This window comes from Miscanthus floridulus, chromosome 9, assembly GCF_019320115.1.
Source record: "Miscanthus floridulus cultivar M001 chromosome 9, ASM1932011v1, whole genome shotgun sequence".
In the NCBI taxonomy this organism is placed as follows: domain Eukaryota; kingdom Viridiplantae; phylum Streptophyta; class Magnoliopsida; order Poales; family Poaceae; genus Miscanthus; species Miscanthus floridulus.
In genome coordinates, this window is record NC_089588.1 from 80,912,923 (window position 1) to 80,926,092 (window position 13,170).

The window sequence follows — 13,170 nt, forward strand, 5'->3', positions numbered from 1 at the left end:
TAATTCAACAAAATGATTTACTGTTCCTCTTTGGATATCATCTTTTTTAAACGACAGCGCAAGAAATTTAAGCACGAAAGGCTGCTAGACATGGAGATCATCGCACTACAATCGGAGCTGGCAAAATTCATCTTAGCCGAGGTATTGGAAAAAGATGGAGTATTTTTCATTGCACAATCCGTGAGGTACAAGGACCAGTATGGCCCAGAGCGGCTCGCCAGATTATTGTAGGAAGTCCGAGAAGCACGTGTAAAGTCCAAGAACATTTCTTTTTTATTTTGAGGGATCGAGACGTGGATAAGAACATTTGAATTGTAATTGTAACATTTGTAATGTTTAATATTGATGGACCTGTCGTCTACATAGCGTATATAAAGCGAAACCCGATTCCACGAAAAAATATAAATTAAAATAAATTATAAAATAATAAAATACGAACAGGCCATCACCGCCGGTTAGCAACAAACCTGCAGTGTTGTCGTAACCATCACTACCGGTTAGAAGGAAACCGACAGTGTTGGCTTGCTCAACACTGCCGGCTTGAACCATGAACCGACACTGATAGTTACGAGAATACTGCCGGTTTGATCCATGAACCGACACTAATATTTACTACAACACTGCCGGTTTGAACCATGAACCGACAGTGTTGGCTTACTCAACGCTGCCGGCTTGAACCATGAACCGACACTGATAGTTACGAGAACACTGCCGGTTCGATCCATGAACCAACACTGATATTTACTACAACACTGCCGGTTTAATCCATGAACCGACAGTGTAGGCTTGCTCAACACTGCTGGCTTGAGCCAAGAACTGACACTCTTGAAGCAACCGTCACTGTCGGTTGGCACTACAAACCGGCAGTGTTGTTCAACTGGACACTGCCGGGTGGAGCCAGGAACCGACACTGTTTCCTGTAGATCAGTGTCGGTTTTTAAAGACCGGCAGTGATGTCAACCCCCCATCACTGCCGATATGCCACTGTCGGTTCAAAATCCGGCAGTGAAGTGGGTTTTAGAACCGACAGTGATGTCCAGATCTCGGGTAGTGTAAAACCGGGTGCTACATCAGTTCTACAAACTATATTTTGTTCTTTGGGATAAATTAAGCTCTAGTTTTCTAAATACATTTGAAGGGCAAACTTCTTAGATTTTTTTAATAACATCAAAAGTGACTAATATGTTATATAATTTCTTCGAGGTTACCCCATTATTGGTATTCTTTGCTTTCTTGAATCGTTGGAGTTGATATATGTAATTTTTTTTTGAAGCAGCTAGCTAAGTTTTCTGTATTTGGTATATGTAGTTAATAGAGCTCGTGAGAGCTTACAATATGGAGGTGAAATGGTGTGATGAGAGGTATGTCCCAGGAATCGTTGATGAGCATTTACAGGTTTCAGCAATAAGTAGTTCTTCGCAACTACTAAGTTGCGCTTCATTTCTTGGAATGGGAGAAATAGCAACAACAAAATCTTTTGAGTGGGTTTGTAGCATGCCTAAAATGGTGCGTGCACCATGCGTAATTCTGAGGCTGTCAGATGATCTTTCAGAATCATACGAGGTATAAACTTTTGATCCTCAAAACAAAACAAAAACTAGTGTTTGTACATCACATTATTCCGCGAACGGTGCTCCTGCATATCCTAGAATCTTATGGTACAAACATATTAAATTTTTTGTGGGATAAAAGTACATATAACTAGTCAAAATTGAATATATTTACTATGACACCCTCTATTATGTTCTGAGCACAAAGCCCATTTAGATACTCTATAATCTCAATATTTGTTATAATTCTTTGGATTGCACATATGTCAATTGTTAATATGATTTAGTTGATTAGCTTAAATTATATCAACTCACGTTGCCTACCTTTTTTGACATCGTGAATCCATATTTTGTTATTTACACATTGAGGTTTATATTTTTTTTAGAAAAATTGAAAAGACACAATGGCTATTTATTACCAATGATGATTAGAGACAACGAAATTATAAGCGAAATGTTTCTGGTTTTTATGAGAAATTTCAAGGATTTATCTCTTTTTCCTACTACTGACGTCATGTCACGATTGATGTGTAAGCTCCATTGGAGACCTCTGGTTAATAATATTAAGATTGCGCCGCATTCGTTCTTAGTTTCAAAGTTAATTAGATGATGTAAATAAAGTTTCAGAAACAGCATAAATGTGCCTAGCTTTTTTCGATAGAGATATTGGTAGCTTGAGATATATGGTTAACCAATCTTTTAGATCAGTTAAATGAAGCAATGGTGCACTTTTGCAGGAAGCAACGACTTGTGACGTAGCTTCAACCATCGACAGCTGCATGAAGGAGCACAATATTTCAGTGGCTTTTTTTTACAACAACAACTTTTAATATATAACGTTAAGGCACGTTACACTAAGTGTGGGAAAAGAATTCTTAGATTACATAGCACATACAAGAGAAAGCTACTGCTAAACTAAGGCATGGGTGATGCTTCCGTCGGGGGCGCGGGCCCCGTCGGGACCATAGGGCCCACGAGAAGTGGCCACGATAGAAGCATCGAGGGTCCTCATTCTCGCACTCGATAGCGCAGTCGGCGCTCCCCTCGACTGTCTGATCGGCCTGTGTCCTCGAGGATAATTAGTCTTGAGCCGTAGATAGAATGGAGGCTCCACCAGGCTCAAGAGAATGGATCCACATCCATTCGTGTTAAATCTGAGGACCAGCATCAACTATCGTTGGTGGTCAACCCAAACACTGATAGCTGCTTTACCACTTCCATGTCCGCAGAAAAACAGAAAAGCAGGTTGATAGAAATGAAAGTCTTGTTGTGCCTGTTGAACACACACGGCGTTGGAACCATGACCGTGCTCTACATGCTTGACACGGCATTCAAATTGGAACATGGCACATGTCACCATGGGAGGTCGGAGGAGTAGAACACTCGCTCCTGCATGTAGAACACGTTGCCTTGGCAGGCCCCAAAGCACAGGTTGTGGGCCCGTGCATCGTGGCAGCACCTTGTGGACCACTCAAAGGAAGAGGCTCAGGATTGGCCACGTAGACAAGCTGCACACCACATCCGAAGTGCAACCGTCCTCTCCCATCTGCATTTGAACCCAGCCGCCTCCAGGAGCGCCTCGCACGGCGGCAACGGGGCTGCCACCGAGCATGTCGTCGTCGCCGGGGAAGAGGGCCAAGGAACCAGCACCCTGCTGCACCCGCACTGGTGTCCGCACTGGCCCAACCACGTAGGAGGAAGGAAGCCCGGTGGCTTCCCTTTGGTACGCCCCAGTTGGGCGCTCGGACAGCAGCGAGCAGTGCATAGACGACTCCACAGGGGAAGAGCGCTGCCCCGGCGCCGTAGTCGTCATGGTGGTCCTCAAGGCCACCTGGTTTGGCCTAGGTCCGGTGGAGGATTCCTGTGTACGCCTCTATCATGATGAGCAGCAGCATCCACTCGGGTGGCACGCCATCGCCAAGGTCGTGTTTGTCCTCCTCGCCCTTTCTTGGTGCCGCCCCAACCTCCCCACCGTCGTTGCCCCCAGCCGCGAGCACAGCCTAGACGCCGTAGATCCGGATGGAAATCCAGCAGTCCAAGTTGCGCAGCATGCTCGGACGTGGGGACGATGAGGATGGCTACTCCGCCATGTCTGCGTGTGGCGGGTCGAGGTCGCCGGTGTTGCTGAAGCTGTCATTGTCCACGCCTCCACCTTCACTCGATCTGGATGAGAACGGCGCCATGCCGCCCATACTGCCAGGGAGCGAGGAAGGAGGAAGCACGGGAGAGTAGTAGGGCTTTATTGAAGTACTCACCGCATCGATTTGGTGGAGACCCTCGCCGGCCACCATGGCTGCGAGCAGTCCGCCCACCTCCAACGTGACGGAGATGAGGATAGATGTCCTCAAAACTCCCATGAAGGGGCTTATTCCACTAGGGAATATTACAAGGAGATATGGAGGGGAAGGAGAGGAGGAAGGGGAACCGGCCCTCCTGCCCTGTCGCTGGCGAGCTCGCCCGGAAGAAGGCAGGGGGCCGGCGGTGGGTCTCTCACTAGTAGGTTGTCTCACTCGTATTTCAGTGGCTTTAGCACGTGAAAGGATAAAGGCACTGATAGAAGAATCATGGAAAGATATTAATGAGGAGTGGCTTAATTAAACCAGATAGAGCTCAACCAAAGGAGTTAGTGGCAAGGATATTCAACCTGGCTACAACAATGGAGTTTATATACAAAGGTGATGTGTATAACAATAATCATGCCATAAAGGCACTGATAGAATAATCATGGAAAGATATTAATGAGTGGCTTAAACCAGATAGAGCCCAACCAAAGGAGTTAGTGGAAAGGATATTCAACCTGGCTAGAACAATGGGGTTTATATACAAAGGTGATGTGTATAACAATAATCATGCCATCAAGGAAACTATCAACTCTCTATTTGTGGAGTCTTTCACCAACATATAGGTTGGTGTATGCATTTATTCATCACATGCGTTAAAGCATCTCTGTTCAGTGCTATGCTATCATGAAAACAAACTGCCAAATGTGTGTATGTATGTTGAACATTTTTTTTGTTATGTTTGTATGATGAATCAAGTATAGTATATATGTAGCGTGAGTGTAGATGCTTGGCATATATATGTTGAACATGTTTTTTTTATTAACGACAAAAGGCAGCGTGTTCAAGTCAGCAGCAAGATTAGGCCAAATTGCTTATCGAATTTCACCCTCACGAAGACCTCATCTGATGATAAAAATGACACATATATATTGCTTAATTTTGAATTTAGATATGAACGATATGGTGTCGAGAGTCGAGACGGTATCCTTAGGCAGATGGTAAAAAAAATGGCACATATATTGCTTAGGAAATGACCCACTCGCCTACTCTGCAGCTCTCGCCAGCTAGGACACGTGACAGCAAGGGCAGCAGCTGCAAATCGAATTGTGCATTGTCTGCAACAGGGTGCTGCACTTCACAGCCCATAGGTGATTGCAAAAACAAGCACACCATCCCACAGTTTGTCACCATATCTTGATGGATCCTTAACCCCATGCTTTTTATCGACACTGCTATACTCCTATAAAACTTCAGTGTTAGCACCTACTTGCAACTGGACAAATCACAACACTACTCAATACAGGTAGGGTTTTACCTTATAGTACGTATACAGATTAAGAGAGGCCGCAGCGTGCACGCATACATGTCTGTCCACTACCCAGTGCATGGACAGCAGCTATGCGGAAGGAGCCCGGCCATGTTTGCATTTTGAGGAGGTTAGTCACTATGAATGTGACACAACCTGTATATCTTTAGAATTGCTCAATTCCAAAATGTGCTAGGTGACATACTAGAGTCAGTCACAACGAAAGTGGCACGACTATATATGTACTAGAAGAGTTGCTTTGGAAGTCACCTTACATTTGAAAAGTTGGTGTATATTTGAATATTCCATTTTGCTAATACACACAACACCAATTATCTACCTTCAAATTTGCTTCATTCCTAAATGTGCTAATAAGTGACCTACTAGTGTTAGTCACTTTGAAAATGACCTAACTTGGACTCACTAGAACAGTCGCTTTCGAATAGACCTTCAATTCCTAACTTGTACCAATTTAGTGCCATCTTGAAGAGGTTGTGTCAGTATAAGGTGTTACTAATATAATTTCTCCACAACAAGGTAGAATGCCACTTTGGAAGTGGCGACCTAGCTCTCCTGTATGCCACTTAAAATATTTGAATGGGGCAATTTTAAAATATTAGCAAAATGAATTTTCCACACCACATTATTCTTCATCTATGTTAGGGTCCTCATCAAAGATGAGTAGTTTTTTGTTACAATATTTATTTAGTGGTCTTGGAAATTGCTAACTATTTGTTATAAAGTTTAAAAACATGAATATTTGGTGTAGATTTGAATATTCCATTTTGCTAGTACACACAATGCCAATTGTATACCTTCTTGCTTCATTGCTAAATGTGCTAAGTGACCTACTAGAGTTAGCCACTTTGAAAATGACCTAGCTTGGACTTACTAGAAGAGTCGCTTTCGAAGTTACCTTCAATTCTCAACTTGCACGATTTTAGTGCCATTTTTATGAGGTTAAATGTGTCAGTATATATAAGGTGTAGTAATTTCTCTAGAAGAAGGAAGAATGTCACTTTGGAACTCACTTAGCTCTTTAGTATCAGTATGTCACTTAAGATATTTGAGCTAAACAATTTAAAATATACAAGATGGCATTCTACATATTAACAAAATCGATTGTCCACACCAAATTCTTCTGCTAAGTTAGTCCTCATCAAAGTTGAGTAGGTTTTTGTTATTTATTTAGTGGTCTAAAAAATTGCTAACCATTTAAGAAAAATTAAAAATTTATGAGTCATCCAACACAATCATTTCCATTATTTTAATGAAAGTATTAGTTTTCTTAAAATTTTCTTTTGCCACAGGTTATTTTTATATTTTTATTAAAATTAAAGTTTTTTTTCAATCCATAAAGCATTGGGGGGCGAGGGCGACCATGATTGACACGTCACACCGCGGCCACAGATTGGCTGGTGGTCTTTAAATGGACTTCAGCCGACCAGTGACCATGCAGACTACTGCGCGAGCTGAATTGAGACAGATCGCCGCCGCGAAGCCAAGCCAGCACAAGTAAGCAGCCGCAATGGAGGGATCCGCCGCTCCGCACACGCGTGTGCATCATCGGGAGCGGCCCCGCGGCGCACACGGCGGCGATCTACGCGGCCCGCGCGGACCTCAAGCCCGTTCTCTTCGAGGGCTGGATGGCAACGGCGTGGCCGCGGGCGGGCAGCTCACCACCACCACCGTCGTCGAGAACTTCCCGGGCTTCCCTGCGGGCATCATGGGCGGCGACCTGATGAAGCGCTGCCGCGACCAGTCCCTGCGCTTCGGCACCAGATTCGTCAACGAGACCGTCACCACCGTCGACCTCTCCGCCCGCCCCTTCCGCGTCGTCTCGGATAAGTCCACGACCGTCCTCGCCGATGCCGTCATCGTCGCCACGGGCGCCGTCGCGCGCCGCCTGCACTTCCCCGGGTCCGACGCGTACTGGAACCACGGCATCTCCGCCTGCGCCGTCTGCGACGGCCCGGCCCCCATCTTCCGTGACAGGCCGCTCGCCGTCGTAGGCGGCGGCGACTCCGCCATGGAGGAGTCCAGCTTCCTCACCAAGTACGGCTCCCGCGTCTACATCGTCCACCGCCGGAGCACCTTCCGGGCTTCCAAGATCATGCAGGACAGGGTGCTCAAGAACCCCAAGATCCAGGTCGTCTGGAACTCGGTGGTTGTCCAGGCGTTTGGTGGCGCAGAAGGCGGCGGTGGCGGCCGTCGGTTGGCTGGCATCAAGGTCAAGAACCTGGTGAGTGGTGAGGTCAAGGATCTTCAGGTGGCTGGTCTCTTCTTCGCCATCGGGCACACGCCGGCGACGGAGTTCCTGGGTGGGCAGCTCGAGCTTGACTCGCCGGCGGGATACGTGGTCACCAAGCCGGGCTCCACCCACACCAGTGTGAAGGGAGTCTTCGCTGCTGGCGACGTGCAGGACAAGAAATATCGCCAGGCGATAACTGCCGCTGGATCAGGTACTCTACAGCTCTATGATTCTTTTACGAATATTCGTTCACTCCTATTGCAATAGCAAGTGATCAATATGCAAACATATCGATTAGAGGAACTTCACTGCTACGAAACAGATGAACACATATGGCCAAAAAATATTTTTTTGAGAGGCGGGGTGCATGCCCACCTCTGTGTAATGGTTTGGCGCCGAACCTGCTGACGAGCTTGCTAGCATGTTCATTGCCCACCATGGACCTATCGTTGAGATCGAGAGAGAGGAGAAGTGAAGAGGATGAGGGCCCACTCCGAGACCACCGCCCGTGAGCCTCTCCTAGCTCTGCTATATGAAAGTCACTCCTGAGCCGGGCAACCCCCCTACCCCCAAGGATCTAAGCATGTCACGCGCGAATCAGGATGCCTCCACATCAGATCTACGAATGAGAGATAGGGAGCAAGAGTTGAGGAAGAGAGAGAGGGAGGGCAATCTCACCAGATCGGGGCATCCCTCCGCAGGGCTCGACTATGTTCTTCGTGTAGTGGTGTGTGGGTGACAACAGGGGGTGCGTCCGAGGCCGCCATGGTGTGCTTGGAGTGGAGTAGGGGAGAGGAAGAGGCGCCCCACTGGCATACGCAAGCTATGCCATCGGGTCTGCATGCCTTGCCGCTGTGGTGGAGAGAGATTTGGGTAGGTAAGAGAGGTGGGGTGGGTGAGGAGGGGATAGGTGAGGAGTGGGCAACTGAGGATGGGGCGGCTAGAGGATTGGGATCGGAATTAAGGTATTTGGAGCTCATGGTCCTTTTATAGTTGTGAAATCAATTTCACCGTGGGCTCGTAGCCTCGTATCATGAACGAAGCATTGGTGAAAATGATATTCAATGCTAGTTTGTATCATGAAACGGCAGTGTTATATTTTCATAAGCGTTTTTAATGATCCATTGATGAAAATGTTTTCTGTAGTAGTGATTGACAATATTGTGGCAATAGACCCTATGAAAAGACTATAGCAAAGCTACAGGTGGGCTATAACAAAGCTATAGCTAGACTATAGCAGGTTATTTAGAACCATGATAATAAGATTAAGAGTTTACTAAACAATAGCAAGTAGAGTCCTGACTTTAGCTTTTAAAAAACCGTTGATCTAGAAAATGCTTCAATCAACATATACTGGATCATTTGAAATGTTTTTTAACAAAAGTATTGAAATTATGATAAATTCTACTTGGCAAAGTAAATTCTCATAAGCTGCATAAATGGCAATTGTGCCTACTTCATCCTTTGTTTAGAAAGAGTTAACAATTACCTGTTTTATCATGAAAATCTGCATACAAGATGCATCTGCTTTCAACAATCTCTTTTTGCAATAGTAGTGATGTACAAGTCAGAATGGTGGTTGGTCTCATTGTCTCTTTATAAGATCAATCAATCTAGGAAACTGGCATTGGTGGTTTCATCAGCATAGCATATATATACTTGTGGATGCTCGTGACCAATATGTAATTATATCTATTATTTACTTGTGGATGTTGCAGGGTGCATGGCCGCTTTGGATGCTGAGCACTATCTGCAGGAGGTCGGGGTCGGTGCACAGGAGGGCAAGTCTGATGATCGAGTGTCTGATTGACTAGATCAGTTGACGGTGCCGTAATATAATATAAGCCGCAGTCTTATGAGCGGTATGCCATGGGTTGTCATGATTGAAAATAAAACCTGAATAATCACGCTGCTTAGTAGCACACTATATATTCTTCTCATTATGATCCAGAACTTTAAACTTATAGTTATGTACTGCAAACCGTCATGTTCACCGGCTATGAACTTATCCTTTTAGATATCTTCATTGTCAATATGGTCGCTATGTTATTCGTGTTGCTACGCTGAGCTCATACCCATCAAATGTCTAGCAGCCTTTCAGCTTCAGCTCAGTTTCATTCTCTCTTTCTTTTCAGGGGAGTTACCGTCACATAAGGCATAGATTGTGCAGATCCACGATTCCTACTCTCACTAGCCGCATGAATATCCGTTTGATGGGGGCCTATTCAGGCTAGTGGGCTGCAACTTTCTCTTGTATGATTGGCCGTATTCTACCACTCTACTTACAACTGGGTTGCGTACTAGACTATGCAGGCCTTGGATTTAAATTCTCATGTTCATATTTTATAATTTTATCAAATTTGACTAAAATTAATTTATTCGAGATGATTCAATACAATAGAGAGCTACTTCGTGCCAATTAGGCTGCTAGATCAACATATGAGCCCCACATCAAAGTTGGACCCTAGAACTAAACTCTCGTGCTCACACTTTAACATCATAGAGAAATTTACTAAAATTTATTTGGTATGCCTCAATATGAAACGAAACTACTTTATGCCAATTAGAAGTTTAGAACTCAGCAAAGTTGGACCGGCCCGACTCAACCCACCAAGCGTGGCCTGGTCCGTGAACCTTATTGGATAGGACCTAGGCATTGCTCTCTTTTAGTTTTACATTAAAAAATATCAGCTCAGCCCGAGGTTGACACAAAACATTCCTTTTATTTATTTATTTTAAAATTGAAAAATAGTAGGCGGCCTACTGAGGCCCAACCCGAACTCAGCCCAAAGCGGTCGGTGCATATTTTATCCCTGAACTGAATCCACCATTTTGTTGGTCCAGTCTAGCTTGACCCGCATGATGCATAGTTCAAGTGTAGCAAGATCTGCATGTGAACCCCCATCATCAAAAGTCGGATCTCGGACCAAAAGCTTCACATCTTAAAATTTTAGCGAAATTAACTGAAATTTTTAGAAATGATTCAAAATGATATGAACCAAAAAGCTCGTGTTCGAAATTTGAAGTGTATGAAGCTACATGTGCCGATTTGTGCACCAAGATCAACTTGTGGGCCCCACGTAAAAAGGAGGACCCACAGACTAAAAGCTCACGCTCACACGTTAAAAATTTAGCGAAATTTACTGTTACTTAATGTTAAGCCAATTTATGTGTGAAGATCAATATGTTTGTCCCATATCCACCGCAGGACCTTGGAACTAAAAGCTCCCATTCACACCTTAACTTTCAGCGAAATTCATTTAAATATGTTGCAAATGATTTAAAGTGATATGAAGCTATTTTGTGCCAATTTACATGCCAAGATCATGAACTAGATTGGGATTTCACGTAATTTGAGTGAGGGGACAAGGGAACTAGAATGACATTTGACTGTAACTAGTTAGCTGGCCCAAAAAAACACTATTGGGTGCCCACACTACCGGATACACGAGCTTTGCCGAGTGCCCCCAAAACACTTGGCAAACCGTTTGCCGAGTGTTACACTCGGCAAATGATTTATCGGCAAACACTGCTTTACCGAGTGTTTTTCGTTGGGCACTCGGCGAAGACTTTGCCGAGTGCCCCAAAAACACTCGGCAAACATTTTTTGAAAAAAATAAAAAAAAAGCATCAGCCATCGGAGGAAGAAAGGGCGCCGCCGGATCCGGCCACCCCGCTCGCACCGGCGCTGGCCCGCCCGCGCCGCCACCGGATCAAACCTCCCCGCGATGTGCCACCACCGGAGGGAGAGAGAAGAGAGGGTGCCGCCGGAGGAAGAAAGGGCGCCATCGGATCCGGCCTCCCCGCGCTGCTCCGCCACCAGATCCAGCCTCCCCGCGTCGCGCCACCGCCGGATCCAGCCTCCCCGCGCCACGCCGCCACCGGATCCAGCCTCCCCATGCCGCACCACCATCGGAGGGAGATAGAAGAGAGGGCGCCACAGGAGGGAGAAAGGGCACCACCGGATCCGCCCTCCCCGTGCCACGCCGCCGTCGGATCCGGCCTCCCCGCGCTGCGCTGCCACCGGGTCCGGCCTCCCTGTGCCACGCCACCACCGGAGGGAGGAGAGAGGGCGCTGCCAGAGGGAGAGAGACGCCACGCCATGGATCCGTGCCACGCCCGCAATGCCGGGCCACCCCTCCACCACCGCCTGGGGTGCACCGCCGGTGGCCCTCCCTGGATCTCGCTGTTGGGGGAGGGAGGGAGGGAGGGAGGGGGCGGCACCAGCCGCCGGATCTCGCCGGTGGGGAGGCCGCGTCGGGGAAGAAGGGAGGGAAGGGGAAGAAGGGAGGGCGGGGAAGAAGGGAGGGGAGGGGAAGAAGGGAGCGGCCGGGAGAGGAGGGGAGGGAGGCACCACCGGATCTGGAGAGGGAGGGCCGGAAGGGTGGCGACGCAGCCGGATCCGGGAGAGACAGGGTAGGCCGCGCTGGCGAGGGAGGAGGGGAGGGCGGGCCGCGCCGACGAGGGAGGAGGGCAGGGCGGGCCGAGTCGACGAGGGAGGAGGGGAGGGCGGGCCGCTCCATCGAGGGAGGAGGGAAGGGCAGGCTGCGCCGGCGCCGGAGAGGGAGGAGGGGGCGGCGCGTGTGCGTGCGCGGAGAAGGGGAGGGGGCGCTGGGGGCGGGAGGAAAGAGAAGGGGTGGGGACGGGAGGGCGGGTGGGGTGCTGGACGCGGTTAGGTTAAGTAGATATTTTCGTTGTTTGCAGAGTGTCCCAGATGGGGCACTCGGCAAAGTTTTTTTAATTTTTTTCTTCTACTACTTTTTTTTGCCGAGTGTTTTAGATCTGAGCACTCGACAAAGTTTTTTTTTATTTTTTTCTTCTCTTTGTTTTTCAGAAAAAAGATTTTTTTTGTTTGCCGAGTGTATTTTTTTAACACTCGGCAAACAACCTCTTTGCCGAGTGTTTTTGTTTTGACACTCGGCAAAACATCATGTTTGCCGAGTGTTTTTAGCACGGCACTCGGCAAAGAACTTATTCATCGAGTGCCCGAGGGAATACACTAGGCAAACATAAAAACACTCGGCAATTTTGAGGATTCCGGTAGTGCCACCTGCATCCTTATTGTTGAACACTTCACCAAGTCATCCAAAATGTCCTTAGAGTGCTCATGGATAGCAGAACCATAAAACAGTTACAATCTCCCACCCTAAAGTTAATTACTCTATTTCTTATAGCCATGTGGATATAAAACTCTAAGACGGTCAACCTTGATTCCCACTATAATGCCTCCAAATCATCCTTTTGGTAGGATCCATCTGCAATCAACAACCACCTCAACCAGCAACAAGAACGAGCTGCAGCCGGCCATATGCATGAGGACAACCAAATTGTAGCTGCGTGCCTAACACCACAAGCGGCTAGAAATCCATGGCAATTGAGTGGATCAAACAAAATCAACCCACTTTTGATACCATATTGAAGATTAATTGGAAAGTGCAGAGAAGACACATGGACACAAGTTGGGGAAACTCTCCAACTATCCTTCTTCTAGATCTCCACTCTCTGTTCTTTTATTTATCCCTTTTCAATTTTCTCCTTTTAGTCTCTACAATATTACGTAGTTACAAAAGAAGGCTTACACACATGCACACCATCAGGAACACGCTTGATTGTTTGACAGTCGACATATCTATCTTAGCTGTCCATCATGACGAGTTTCCTCTAGTAGAACTCAATGCTCGAATGGCACACGCTTGGTACCATGAAATCCTTTAGGCATTGAACATGCTCAATGACTTTATCTTACATGCAAAAGATCTGTAAAATTGCAAAGAGAGCAAC

The 13,170-nt window shown here is 46.7% G+C and overlaps 1 pseudogene; it reads left to right on the top strand.

Moving 5' to 3' along the window:
* Positions 1 to 5,230: 5,230 nt before the first annotated feature.
* LOC136480155 (thioredoxin reductase NTRB-like) lies at positions 5,231 to 9,244 on the top strand (annotated as a pseudogene).
* The last annotated feature ends 3,926 nt before the right edge of the window (positions 9,245 to 13,170 follow it).